Below are 14,613 nucleotides of genomic sequence, written 5' to 3'. Positions count from 1 at the left end.
CTTGATCTGATTCTCTACTGCTGGACACTGTGAATTAGAAGTCAAAATTACATTTTTAGAAGTGCTCTAACTCAGAGATTGTGCTTTTATATTAAAAACATATTTGCGTTTCACCTAACGTAAAAGCAAGAACATTTGGCCAATTAATAACTTTTGATGTTTAATTCTTGTTACATAATTTAAATAGATATAGTAGTTTCAGAAAAAAGGCATCTAGATGAATGTTTAATGAGTCATGCATGTATAGGCTTTTCAGGTGGTGCTAGTGGTAAAAAATGTGCCTACCAATGTAGAAGATGTAAGAGACTTGAGTTCGAACCCTGGGGGGCGTGGAACCCCCTCCAGTATTCCTGCCTGTGGAACACCATGGACAGAGGAGCCTGGTGGGTTACAGTCCATGGGGTTGCAAAGAGTCGGACATGACTGAAGCAATTTAGGACTGCTGCTGCTGCTGCTGCTAAGTTGCTTCAGTCGTGTCTGACTCTGTGCGACCCCATAGAGTACAGCCCACCAGTCTCCCCCGTCCCTGGGATTCTCCAGGCAAGAACACAGGAGTGGGTTGCCATTTCCTTCTCCAATGTAGGAAAGTGAAAAGTGAAAGTAAAGTCGCTCAGTCCTGTCCAACTCTTAGGGACCCCGTGGACTGCAGCCTACCAGGCTCCTCCGTCCATGGGATTTTCCAGGCAAGAGTACTAGAGTGGGGTGCCATTGCCTTTTCCGCAACTTAGGACACATACACACAAATATAGGAAGAAAAAAGGAAAACTGTGGCAAAAGAAATTTGATAATTTTGAGCCTTATTTTTCTCACCTGTATTTAAATAAGTAAAACAATTAGGATGATAATTCCAACCTTTAGAGCAGTTTGGAAACAAATATATTACAGTATGGATATGATAGATAATAAATGCCAATCTCTTTCTCTTCTCCTGATAAATATGCTAAAATATATATTTTTTTCTCATCCAAATAGCTAGCCTCTACTTCTGGATCTACACAGAAAATCAAGCCCATTATCACTTTAGATTCTTATATCTCTCTTTTAATAATTGTGGTCAATTAATAATAATAAATGTGGTCAAAATAAGTCAAGGTAAATAGCAGACAATAGGTTTCATTGACAAGGGCAACCATAAGGTCACAGTTTTGTACAAGATGTGAAATGTATTGATAGATTATTCATCAAAGGAATCAAATAGGAAGATAAAAATGCATTAAGCCATTTTATAAGAAGGTATTAAAGAACTATGCTGCTGTAAGAAAGTGGATCAAATTGCTTTTTTATTCAGTATGCCAATTGAAATATGGACGCTATTCTTGGAACTTGGTCTGTTTGCAAAATTCAACAGGGATCTTTATTCTTGATATTTGGCTCCTTTCCAAGCCTGTTAAGTGCCGGGTGAAGTATCTTAAATTACAAGCTAATAAATGATACTTTTAATACAATTCTAGGCTTTGGGACCATCTCTTTTCCTCCTTCTATTCTTTCCTTCTTTTCTCCCTACCACACATTTAATACACTTTATAATATTGTATATATTTTATTTTGTTATTGAAATATAGTTGACATACAATATCATGTTAGTTTCAAGTGTGCAACTTAATGATTCCCCAATCAAATACATTATGAAAAGGTCACATGTCCAGTAAACATCTGTCACCATACAAAATTATTACATTATTATTGACCATTTTCCTTATGCTGTATATTACATTTATGCATTATTGTATAACCGGTACTTTGTACCTCTTATTTCCCTTCCTCCATTTCACTCAACTCTTTGAATCTATAAATTTGATTCTGTTTTGGATTGTTGGTTTTGTATTTTAGATTCCACATATAACTAAAATCAGTACTCATTTTATATCAGAAACTAACTGAGGTGGGAATTATGATGTGATAACCACAAAGACCAGGGGTATAAATGGATTATTTGATTTTTTTAAAAAAAGAATAATTAGGTACGATTTAGTCAACACCCAGCTTTATAATAGCTAGTTATCAAATAACTACCATGTTTCAAAATTTTAAACATAATTTATTTACTTATAATTTTTGAGAGTACAGTAGTCAAAAAATTTACAAATCCATGTGCAAAATGGAATAAAAAAGATTTTGAAAATAGTAACCTTAGTATATAATGATTTCTTAAATTCTTTTCCTCCAGACAATGTCATTTAAATTAATGCAAAGCAAATATTATTTTTATTTTAACATTCTTGCTTTTCAGTCAAGTATGTTAATTATATACAAATTTATTAAAAATAATCTGTTATTTATTCATTCATGCATCAAGTGAATAAGCAAAATTTCAGTTATCACCAGACCATCTTCTTAGAAACAAATAGATAGAGTTTAAATCTCAAAGTTTTCATTTAATGTTCTGATAAGTGGATTAAAAGCTGAAAAACAGCCTCAGGTCAGAGAGACTTTTTCTTTGTGATATATGTATATTGTTCTTGCTGTTTAGTTGTTAACTTGTGCCAACTCTTGCAATCCTATGGACTGTAACTTTCCAGGCTCCTCTGTCCTTCACATTTCCCAGGCAAGCATAGTGGAGTGGGTTGCCATTTCCTTCTCTAGGGGATCTTCCTGACACAGGGATCAAACCCACATCTGCTACATTGACAGGCAAATTATTTATCACTGAGCCACTTGGGAAGTCCCAAGTGGTCCCAAGTATATACATATGTGTGTATGTATACAGTCATGTCATGCTCTTTCTCTGGAAGAAGAGACTGGCTCTAATATACATAGAGAGCTATTATGATTTATTTGTTATTTGTGACATAAATACTATATGTTTACTGGGCTTCCTTGGTGTCTCAGATGGTAAAGAATCTGCCTGCAATGCAGGAGACCTGGGTTTGACCCTGGGGTGGGAAGATCCCCTAGAGGAGGGCATGGCAACCCACTCAAGGATTCTTGCATGGAGAATCACTTGGACAGAGGAGCCTGGTGGGCTATAGTCCATGAGATCACAAAGAGTCAAACACAACTGAGCGACTAAGCACACAGCACTCCTTAGTTCATATTTACATTCACCAGTGGTATATGATGGGCTTCCCTTTTGGCTCAGCTGGTAAAGAATCCACCTACAATGTGGGAGACCTGGGTTGGGAAGATCCCTGGAGATGGGAAAGGCCCTTAAATACGAAGGCCCTGTCTTGGAGAAAATGATTAAATAATTCTGGAATTTAATGATTTACATGGACAATAAGTAAGATATCTTGTAATATTCCTGTCACATAGAATTCCATCCTATACATTAACATTCATGTTGTTTATCACCCCTTGTAAGTGAAATTTTTTTTTTCTGGCAATATCCAGTTAGGCTGAAATTTGCAAGTAATTATCTCAGGAGTTTGGGCTAATATTCATAAAGGGGTAACATGGCAAATAAAAACTTAAAAAGACTTTTGAAAAATATTTTTAATTATGATTTGGGTAATGGTAAGTTTGTTTTTAGTGTTAAAGCACATAATGTAGTGTAAACGCATTTAAAATCTTGATTTACAAGAAGTGTGCATTGCTATACAAGAGAGGAAGTGGCCTATTTAACTTTTACAGCAAAAATCTAGCCAGAGGTGAAAAAAGAGGAAAACAAAACATAATTATAAAAAGTTTCAAGTGGTGCCATTATAGTGTAAAATATGTGTAGATATACCTAACTTTAGAATCATAACAATTGAGACATTTCATAGTGTTATCTGCTGGATTCTTATTCAGAAAGTTACCTAAAATCATACCTGTACCACTTCCCAAAAAAGGCTTATATTAGTGCATTTTGGAATTATTTGTTTTTATAGCTAACATATTACAAGTAGCTTGTATTACACATAGTGAGATTTCAGATAGAAAAATAAAAGAAATAGAAAAATACACAATAAAAAGAAGAGAAATAAAGAGAAAGAGGGAAAGGAGGAGTTGAAATGACTGACAGGAAAAGAAGGGATCAGAAAGGGAAACGTAACAGCAAATAAGCTAGTTGAAAAATCACACAATTCTTTTGCAATTCTACATTAATTTTATCTTAACAAGAATTGTTATAGCCAAAATATTAAATAAGAATGCACTTATTTACACTTCCCAAAGATGCACAGAACATAAAACTTGAGGTATAAAATGAATTTCTTTCAGTTCAGTTCAGTCGCTCAGTCGTTACGACTCTTTGCCAACCCATGAATCGCAGCATGCCAGGCCTCCCTGTCCAAAACCAACTCCCGGAGTCCACCCAAACCCATGTCCATCTAGTCAGTGATGCCATCCAACCATCTCATCCTCTGTCATCCCCTTCTCCTCCTGCCCTCAATCTTTCCCAGCATCAGGGTCTTTTCCAATGAGTCAGCTCTTCTCATCAGGTGGCCAAAGCATTGGAGTTTCAGCTTCAACATCAGTCCTTCCAATGAACACCCAGGACTGATCTCCTTTAGGATGGACTGGCTGGATCTCCTTGCAGTCCAAGGGACTCTCAAGAGTCTTCTCCAACACCACAGTTCAAAAGCATCAATTCTTCAGTGCTCAGCTTTCTTCACAGTCCAACTCTCACATCCATACATGACCACTGGAAAAACCAAGGCCTTGACTAGACGGACCTTTGCTGGCAAAGTAATGTCTCTGCTTTTTAATATGGTGTCTAGGTTGGTCATAACTTTCCTTCCAAGGAGTAAGCATCTTTTAATTACATGGCTGCAATCACCATCTGCAGTAAATTTTGGAGCCCAGAAAAATAAAGTCTGACACTGTTTCCACTGTTTCCCCATCTATTTCCCATGAAGTGATGAGACCAGATGCCATATTAGTTTTCTGAATGTTGAGCTTTAAGACAACTTTTTCATTCTCCACTTTCACTTTCATCAAGAGGATTTTGAGTTCCTCTTCACTTTCTGCCATAAGGGTGGTGTCATCTGCATATCTGAGGTTATTGATATTTCTCCCGGCAATCTTGATTCCAGCTTGTGCTTCTTCCAGCCCAGCGTTTCTCATGATGTACTCTGCATATAAGTTAAATAAGCAGGGTGACAATATACAGCCTTAACGTACTCCTTTTCCTATTTGGAACCAGTCTGTTGTTCCATGTCCAGTTCTAACTGTTGCTTCCTGACCTGCATACAAGTTTCTCAAGAGGCAGGTCGGGTGGTCTGGTATCCCCATCTCTTTCAGAATTTTCCACAGTTTATTGTGATTCACATAGTCAAAGGCTGTGGCTTAGTCAATAAAGCAGAAATAGATGTTTTTCTGGAACTCTCTTGCTTTCTCGATGATCCAGGGTATGTAGGCAATTTGATCTCTGGTTTCTCTGACTTTTCTAAAACCAGCCTGAACATCTGGAAGTTCGCGGTTCACGTATTGCTGAAGCCTGGCTTGGAGAATTTTGAGCATTACTTTACTAGTGTGTGAGATGAGTGCAATTGTGCGGTAGTTTGAGCATTTTTTGGCATTGCCTTTCTTTGGGATTGGAATGAAAACTGACCTTTTCCAGTCCTGTGCCCACTGCTGAGTTTTCCAAATTTGTTGCCTATTGTGGCAGCTGAGATGGCACAAGAGCGCGACAGAGAGGAGCTACCCCTGGCCCGAGGGCAGGGACGGCAGCAGAGAGGAGCTATCCCGCGCCCGAGGTAAGAAGCAGGGGCTGCACTTTGCTGGAGCAGCCCTCAAGGGAGACCCCATCTCCAAGGTAAGAGAAACCCAAGTAAGACGGTAGGCACTGAGAGAGGGGGTCAGAGGGCAAACAGACTGAAAACTATAATCACAACCAACTAGCCAATCTGATCACACAGGACCAAGTCCGTGTCTAACTCAATGGATTTCTTTAAAAGCTAGTAATATACTTTCCTTAAATGATATCACAGAAAAATTACCTGTTAGACTGGACTGGAATATCATTTAGTTTTCAGATAAATGTCACTTCAAAGAAGTCTCTTTGGCCCCCTGTTCATTTTGTGTCTTGTCACACTAGTTTAATTTCCCTCACTGGATTTATCAGTACCTGAAAAGTACTTGTTTGTTTATTTGTTTCTTATGAGTGTCCTACTACTGCATGTAAACTAATGAGAAGGGGGATTGTCTTGCCTGGACTATGGAGGACAATCAACATTTATTGAATGAATGAATCAATGTATATTTTAAAATTTGACCAAGTCCTTTGTCAGTGAAGGTGTAATTTGCCATGGCACCATATCTGTACTTGAATATGCATTGATGGCTGAACTCTCCAGATGTGCAATAAGAAAGTTCTTTTAGATTTCATTATTCTTTCTCATAATGGCACTAGCTCCATTTCATGCCCTTTTTCTATCAGAAAATCAGAATGCATAAATTCAACAAACCACCAGTTTCTTTAGAGCACATGGTTACAATTGGATATTATTGTTTCAAATCAGCACTTTATGATGAAATGCCAAGTCCATGACAATTGTATAATGCACTTTTACAAAGGTGTACTGTGAATACTCAGGTCGTATTTTACAGATTGTTGACTAAGTGATATGTCTATCAAATGGAATAAAGTAACACAAACCATATAATACTTTGTCACTATCAATCAAGAATTGCCTTCCCAATATGTATTCAATAACATATTTTTCAAACATAACATGGAAAATCCTTGTGCATTCATTAATTCTACATCTGCTATTAATTCTTCTGAAATCTTGCACTACTCAGAATCTAACTCTCAGCTCACACAAAAGTCTTTATTCATGTCTGCATTCTTCACTTAACACATTCTTTTTTAATAGAGTAAAACTATTACTGTGTGAATATTCAATAAAGCTAGTCCCCTCTCCTATATTACAAAGATTTAAAGGTAATGACAGCATTTGTTTTATCTTTACCTTTCTCAAACTGCCCAGTATAATGCCTCATCCATAGGAAGATCTTTAGAAATAATTGAATTATAGATTACATGTGTGAGAACAGACTTTAGTTAATACATAAAATGTCAAAATCTAACTTAAATGTATTTTAGAATCAAATCTATTAATTATACTCATACATGCATTCATTAATTTTCACAGATTAATTTTGTGATGTGGTTACAGTTACCAAGATACATAGCTTCTGGCAACAAAACGGATGGGCCTGGAATGGTGGATGTAATATAATCCATTATATTTTATGCAATTAAACTACTCAAGACCAGCATTCCACCTGCCAAATGTAATGAATTGGTTTCTAAATGTCCAAGAATATTAAAGTATCATCTATTAAAGGCTGATATTCAGGTTTTGTTTTTTTTTTATAGTTTCTATTTAATGTGCAAAACATGTTTAAATTCTCAAATGACCCAGTGAAAATATATGCTTTGTGCATCTGTAATTGGCAATGCAATACTACACATTCACTGATATTAGATTACATGGTAATATGAGTATTTAAAACCACTTTAAAGAGAGAATGCTTTGAGTAAGAAACAGGTTTGAAACATTCTTTGAGTTTTTTTTTTAATATTTTTTTCTGAAAGTTGACTCTTGATATTTTCACAAACACATGATTTACTATAGAAGCTTGCAAAGCAAGTAACTGGAAAGACAGATTTTGCTGACAAAAAAGCACTATTGGTTTTATTAGTCAGGAGAGGAGAAAAAGTAATCATTTAAACCTATGGCTCTGCTATGGCTTGTGCATTGAATAACCCCAAGTGCGCCATTCACATGAACTACAATGGACATAGTGCCATTGGATCCATGCGATGTGAAGGCTTTGGTAGAGGGCAGCTATCATGAACACTGTCATTGTAAGATGTGAAGGATTTGTTGAGGAAATTAATATTTTTTGGTCTGTTTGTATAAAATTAAATTTTTAAAAATTGAAGTTTACATAGGATAATTTAGTTGATGCAACTCTCACATGAACTATCTTAATACAATGTCTCGTGGTGAATAGTTGAATATAATTGTTGTTTTTTAGTGTATGGGGAGAGGTGTGTGTGTGTATTTGTCTGTGTTTAAGTTTTGTATTCCTTTTGTTTACAATCTTGTGGTCTTATGGACCATGTATGCCTAATAATTTTACTTAGTTAATGTGAGAGTTCATTTAGAGAAATGTGGACATGTGGTGTGAAAGAGCAGGCCTAGTTGCTGAACAGACTATAAAAGCTATCTAAGTAGGAGTTCTCATGTACCTACTCCTTCTAGGGATAGTCTGGATCCTGCTATCTTCCAAAATTCTACTTTTAATTCTATCTTTTGGATTAAATTTGACATGAGAGATAATTTATATGACTAATGAAAAATTGAATTAACTGATAGTTATTATTTTAAAATGATTTAAATACATTCTGATCATAGACTTGTAATGGCTAAAATTTAAGCTCAGTGGTGGCAAGGACTTTGTTAGCTGTGTTCATTCCTATATAGCAGGTAACATATATATATGAAAACATATAAAATGTTCCAAGCACATACTACATAATGGGCACTCACTTTCAATTATTAACTGAATGAAGATACAAGAGAATAAATGGGTAATCTTTACTTTCCTGAAACCTATGGTAAAAAGATTCATTTAGCACATATATATATATATTTATAATATACACACATGGACATATGTGTACCTGACTATATATGTATACGCATGTCCATAAAGATAGATAAATGAATAGACAGACAAGTAGGTAGATAGATGGATAGACTCAGTTAGCCGTGGTGAGGGATGTCTATGTAAATGCATCTCAGCAGATACCCTAGTGTGAACTCATGCATACATACACACACATAAAATTTATATAAATGTATTCATTAAAATTCAATATGATACACACACACACACACCATCACCATCAGCACCACCAAACAACAATAGCTATACAGTTAAAACAAGGCTTCCCAGGCAGCTCACTGGAAAAGAATCGACCTGTCAATGCAGGAGATGTGGGTACAATCTCCGAGTCGGGTAGATCCCCTGGAGTAGGAAATGGCACCCCACTCCAGTATTCTTGCCTAGAAAATTCCATGGATAGAGGAGTATGGCCAGCTACAAACTATGGGATGGCAAAGAGTCGGATACGACTAAGCAATTGAGCAAACACACACAGTCAGTTAAAGCAGTGTGGTCTTTTTGATTAGTTGCTGTAGTGAAAGCAATATAGAAAGGAGAAAAATAAAATAGTGCTTAGTTGAAACTAGGAACAAGTAAGGAACTCTTACAGAGTTGAGAATACTTTGATTTCATCCTTGAGTATAAGGTAGAGTTTTGAAGAATATATGACTTGCAGTGATGGCAGTACAAAGTGTAATTACTAACACAAGACACTTTTTATTTCTTACCTCAAATAAAAACAATAACCCTTTTACCCAATAATATTACAGCAATACAACTTTCCATTTAACTTGGTAACTTAAAGTCAATTCCAACCTTGTTGTAATTAGAAATTAGACAGTTTTAATAATTCCCTGACTTATAACATCAAAGCATGGAACTTTATTTTTTTAAACCTTTGGCATTTATGAATATTTGGAAATCTTAATTAACTTGGTGAAAAGGTTGGATAAGAAGATTATCAGCATGTGATGACTGACAGGATAATGAAAATTTTCTTCTGCAAAATTCTGATATATTTAGCCTGACTTGAGTTTCTTCTTATATCATCAGTTATCTCAGTTTTATTTTTAGTTTAGCTGAATGAATAAAAGTAAAATATTCATCAATTTAATTAAAAAAAAAAGTTTGGTAAGAAAACAAAGGTCACTGAACCTAGAAAGAATTACAAGTGTTAAAGCAAACTATGTTTATCAAAGAAAACTTTGACAAACTCATGATTCTGTTCAACAATTTTTTCTCCCTTATACCAATGTTTTCTTCACTATCCATCAACTGCATCTTCACTGTCATTCACCTTTCTCCATATAATGACACCATCCTTGCAATTTTAAATTTAAAACCTAAATATGATATCTAGCCTTTTCTTTCCTTGTTTTAGTCATGTACAGTTTCACAAATACAAGCAAAGCCTTGAGGTTGTGATACATTGTATTCTTCATTCCTATGAGATTTACTTAGAAGGAAAGTTATGACCAACCTAGACAGCATATTAAAAAGCAGAGACATTATTTGCCAACAAAGGTCCGTCTAGTCAAGGCTATGTTTTCAAGTAGTCATGAATGGATGTGAGAGTTGGACCATAAAGAAAGCTGAGCACCAAAGAATTGATGCTTTTGAATTATGGTGTTGGATAAGATGCTTGAGAGTCCCTTGGACTGCAAGGAGATTCAACCAGTCCATTAAAAGGAGATCAGTCCTGCGTGTTCATTGGAAAGACTGATGTTGAAGCTTTACTCCAATACTTTGGCCACCTGATGTGAAGAACTGACTCATTGGAAAAGACCCTGATGCTAGAAAAGATTGAAGGTGGGAGGAGAAGGGATGGTTGGATGACATCACCGACTCTGTGGACATGAGTTTGAGTAAGTTCTGGGAATTGGTGATGGACAGAGAAGGTGGCGTGCTGCAGTCCATGAGGTTGCAAAGATTCTTACATGACTGAGCGACTGAACTGATTATATACAACCTTTAAAGTGGTAGTTCAGAAATATGTAACACAGATATTTATGACTGACGCCCCAATATTACAACTTGGGTTATTTATCCAAAGAAGGAGATAAGTGCTCAAATGAATAGGTGCTTAGTCACTTCAGTCATAGCCAACTCCTTGGGACCCTATGGACTCTAGCCCACCATGCTTCTCTGTCCATGGGATTATCCAGGCAAGAATACTGGTGTGGGTTTCCATGCCCTCTTCCAGGGGATCTTCCCGACCCAGCCACCAAACCCACCTCTCCTTCATCTCCTGCATTGCAGACTGATTTTTTACCACTGAGGCACCAGCAAAGCCCCAAATATATGTACTACACTGGTATCCATTACACTTCTATGAGCAGCTGAAAAAAAGAGAGAGAGAAATGCCTGCATGGGAGCATTGTTAAAGGAATTGTACCCATAACATTAAATACATAATCTTAAATTTTTCTAGAGTTGTGTTTATTGACAGAAGTTTTAAACAATTAAAAAAAAAAACATGATCACATTTTATTTATGTAATCCATAAAAAATATTTATTGAATTATACTTTGTATGAAGCCGTATGTTCCAAGCTAGAGGATAAATAGAGAATTCCTGCCTTCATGGAGTGCACAGTAAATGGAGGAAACATTTATTAAGCACACACACACATACACACTTACATAAGAGCAAAACTCTGGGGAGACCCTGAAAGAATAGTACATAGTGTGTGGTGTGCTCTGCTGGGCGCCAGGAGCTGGAGGTCCCTATGAGAGAAGGAAAGAAGATGTGAACAGCAGGAGGAATTTTGGAAGGATATTCATCTAGATTTTAATAGTAACTCTCTCTGGGCAGTAGGATTTCTGGTAATTATCTCTCTTGAAAATCTGTTCAGTAGTTTTAGGAATTTCTATCATGAGGACATATCATATTTAGTTTTTCATCTTATAGACACTTTGGCAAACAAAATGAAGTCACTTATTAATAAGTCAGAAATAGCTGCAGCTGTGTGTTAATATTTTTAAAGAAAGAACCTTTTTTACATGTAAAACTATATAGATTGCCCAAGCCCCATTGATATAAACAAAAATAACCTAATTTCTAATCTACATTTCCATTTCAATGTTGTAAAAACTGACCAGAGATCATTGTCAACAACGTATAATCCTCAGAAGATCCAAACACACATTAAAATGAATGGAATCTCTTACTGAGGATTCTATCATTTTTAAAATTTTTAAAAAATAGGGCATTTTTTTTGCATTGCAAGATGATTTTTGATAGAATGTCAGACTAATAAATGTAATCTTTGGGAAAATGTAGAAGGTTAATTCCAGCAAATCTTCCTAAAATAGGACATTTTCATTATTTGAATTCTGGTTCAAAATGTGTGATTCTGTGTGTTTGTCTGATATGAATAGTTTAGAGACAATAGATATTGAAGCAGCTTTTAACATATAATGGGCAAATCAAGGTCCACTTTAGCAGTAAACCTGGGAATCACTGCAGTTTTTTAATAAGACCTCTTAAGCTCTTTCCAGCATCCAGTGCTGTCTTTCAGAACAAGGAAAACAATGAAAGGACAGGAAAATACTCCACCATAGGTTGACATAAAAGTTGTGGATTCAGAAGCTAAATTACTGGCTCTAAAGTGGCATAAATTGTAACACCCAGCAGTTTTGGTTTAGTAAATTATCAGTAGGATCCTGTCTGCTTCAATATAAACTCAATCCAGGCCTCATTACAATTGTTCACAATAATACTAACCTTTTGTTTGAGTAGTGTAAAGCTGTATGTATTCCCACTGTGAAATCTAGGTTTGACTAGGATTCACATTGATTTCTACACATTGATTGTGTGCAGATTCTCATCCAAATTGACTGTTTTTTCCCCCTCCTCTCTTTTTTATTTTGCTTTCTGAATGGTAGAACTCAAAAGAAGATATTTGCATTCTTTGGAAAACATTATTTTTCTAGACCATATTTCAAAGTAAAAGACCTATTCAGAAAGTATTGTGAGGACTGTTGGGAACAACAGATATTTCATGCATATTTAATCAGGCTATATGATAAAATCATGCGTGATAAAAGAAAAAAAATTTCTATGTAAATTGGCTAGTTTTGTTTGGCAAGTAATGGGTATGACTAAAGGACCTTCAGTGGCAAAAGCCTAGGGAATTAGATGTATGACCTCTAATTCATTAAGACACTTTCAATTGTTTTCCTAAGTGAGCTCATGCAGCCCCTAGGGGTTAGCCTAACTAATATACCCTAGACCCATCACAGCTCAAAGAAAGACTTAATTTCCTTCTCCTTTCAGATGGTCTTTAAGGGATCTCATCAAAATGGCTGTAAGAAAAACCTTAATCAAATTAAAAGAACTGTATCCTTGTAAAAGGGCTTTCCATGTGGGGCAGTGGTAAAGAATCCACCTGCCAGTGCAGGAGATGCAAGAGACACGGGTTCAATCCCTGGGTTGGAAAGATCTCCTGGAGAAGGGAATGACTACCTACTCCAGTAGTTTTGCCTAGAAAATTCCATAGACAGAGGAGCCTGGTGAGCTATAGTCCATAAGATCATGAAGAGTTGGACATGACTGAGCACACACATATACTTTTGAAAAGGTATTTCTGAAGTTTTATTGGTTGGCATAGGCTAACTGTTGTAATAAACAATCCCAGAATTTTAGTGATTTAACTCAATAGACCTTGATGTTTTGCTTATATAATAATTGATTGGCAATGTTCTGGCGGTGACTTCCCATTGGATTCAGAGATGCAGTTTCTTTCCATCTTGCAGTTCCAGTTTCCCCTAAGATCTTGGCATGCTTTCAATTCCTCAAGGAGATAAGGAAAGGAAAATAAACAGCACTATAGAAAAATATGAATTAGTCCTGGAAATGGCAGGTATCTCTAGGCCTTACATCACATTAGCCAGATGGTCACATGCCTATGTTTAATTTCAAGGGAGGTGGGGAAGTATGGTCTAGTTGGAGCCCTGGAAGAGGAAAAAAATGGTTGGATGAACATAATCAGCTTCTATCACTAAGAAGCTTCATTGAGAAAGTTATCCATTTTCTTAACAAGCACAAAACAAAAACAAAACAGCACCTTTCATCTTTGTCAAATATATCCTCAGTTGTTTTGAAATGATAAAAATGTACGTGCCTTGGATTAGAAAACTTACACATCTTGTTTTGCATAATTGATGTTTAGGGGAGACTTATTTTCATATAAAGATATAAATGACCTCTTTTGAAGTGAGTGTTTAGACTGCAAAGACTCCTTATTAGTTAATAGAAATGAGCCTTTTGATTTTCTGTAGCAACAGACTCTGCTTTCAGCTGATTGTGTGCAGGTGCCCTTTGTGTATTAATAATAATTTTTAAAAATCTCATGTGTTCCACATGGAAAACAATTCCTAGGTTTACTGATAAAGGTATTCTTGGCACTACAGAGATTTTTGTGATTTTGTATAGTTGATGTCTGATTATTTCTAATGGCAGAGTAGCTAATGACTTTAAAAATTCACACTATAAGCTCTGAAATTCCTAGTGTTTAGTTTTATTGTACGTAATTTTGCTTACTGTATCATTAAACCTATTTAGGTAATGAGGCAAAACATTTTCTGAAGCATGGTGGGGAAGTAGAAGAATATATTAAGAATAATGCATGATTGAATATTCTGTATGTTTCTTATTTATCTATTTAATAAAAAATATACTCTTGGATCAAAGATATACTACCTAGATGTTTAAAGTGATTTCAACCTAGATATTTAAACTGTAAATTGTATTTATCATGTTTAGTGATAAGTGTAAATTAAAGTTCCCTCTCATTCCTGGGATTAGTTTTTCCGTGGAATGTAACATGTAAATACTTGATGTATCTCTATTTTGATGAGTATTAATTATAAACTCTTATGTGTAAGCCATCACTTTAGGCCCTGAGATAATGTGTTAAATCAAAATTGGACCTTGCTTTTCAAAACTCTTACATGTAGCTATTGACATAATAGTAATAAATCAGTACCATGTATATCATGGTACAGTTCAATGTAGATATGATCATAAGGAAAATGCTAAAAGTTCAGGTTTTAAGATTAAGGAAAA

At 35.6% G+C, this 14,613-nt stretch overlaps 1 protein-coding gene across 7 annotated transcripts in view; it reads left to right on the top strand.

Annotated features, from left to right (window-relative positions):
* The window catches only part of PCDH7 (protocadherin 7), a 475,120-nt gene that overhangs the window by 323,824 nt on the left and 136,683 nt on the right, over window positions 1-14,613 (top strand). Inside the window, exon 3 of one of the 7 annotated variants that reach the window (XM_086407749.1) lies at window positions 1-14,613. This exon is cut by the window's left edge and continues 24,307 nt beyond it. The exons of the other annotated variants lie outside the window; for them this stretch is intronic. The gene's annotated coding sequence lies outside the window, so the exon portion shown is untranslated. 7 annotated transcript variants of the gene reach the window in all.

This window comes from Bos grunniens, chromosome 6 (assembly GCF_055505025.1).
Source record: "Bos grunniens cultivar Pamir isolate PY7600 chromosome 6, Bosgru_T2T1.0, whole genome shotgun sequence".
NCBI classification, from domain to species: Eukaryota; Metazoa; Chordata; class Mammalia; order Artiodactyla; family Bovidae; genus Bos; species Bos grunniens.
Note: the sequence above shows the minus strand (reverse complement) of the source record. Positions and strands in the feature narration are given on the sequence as shown.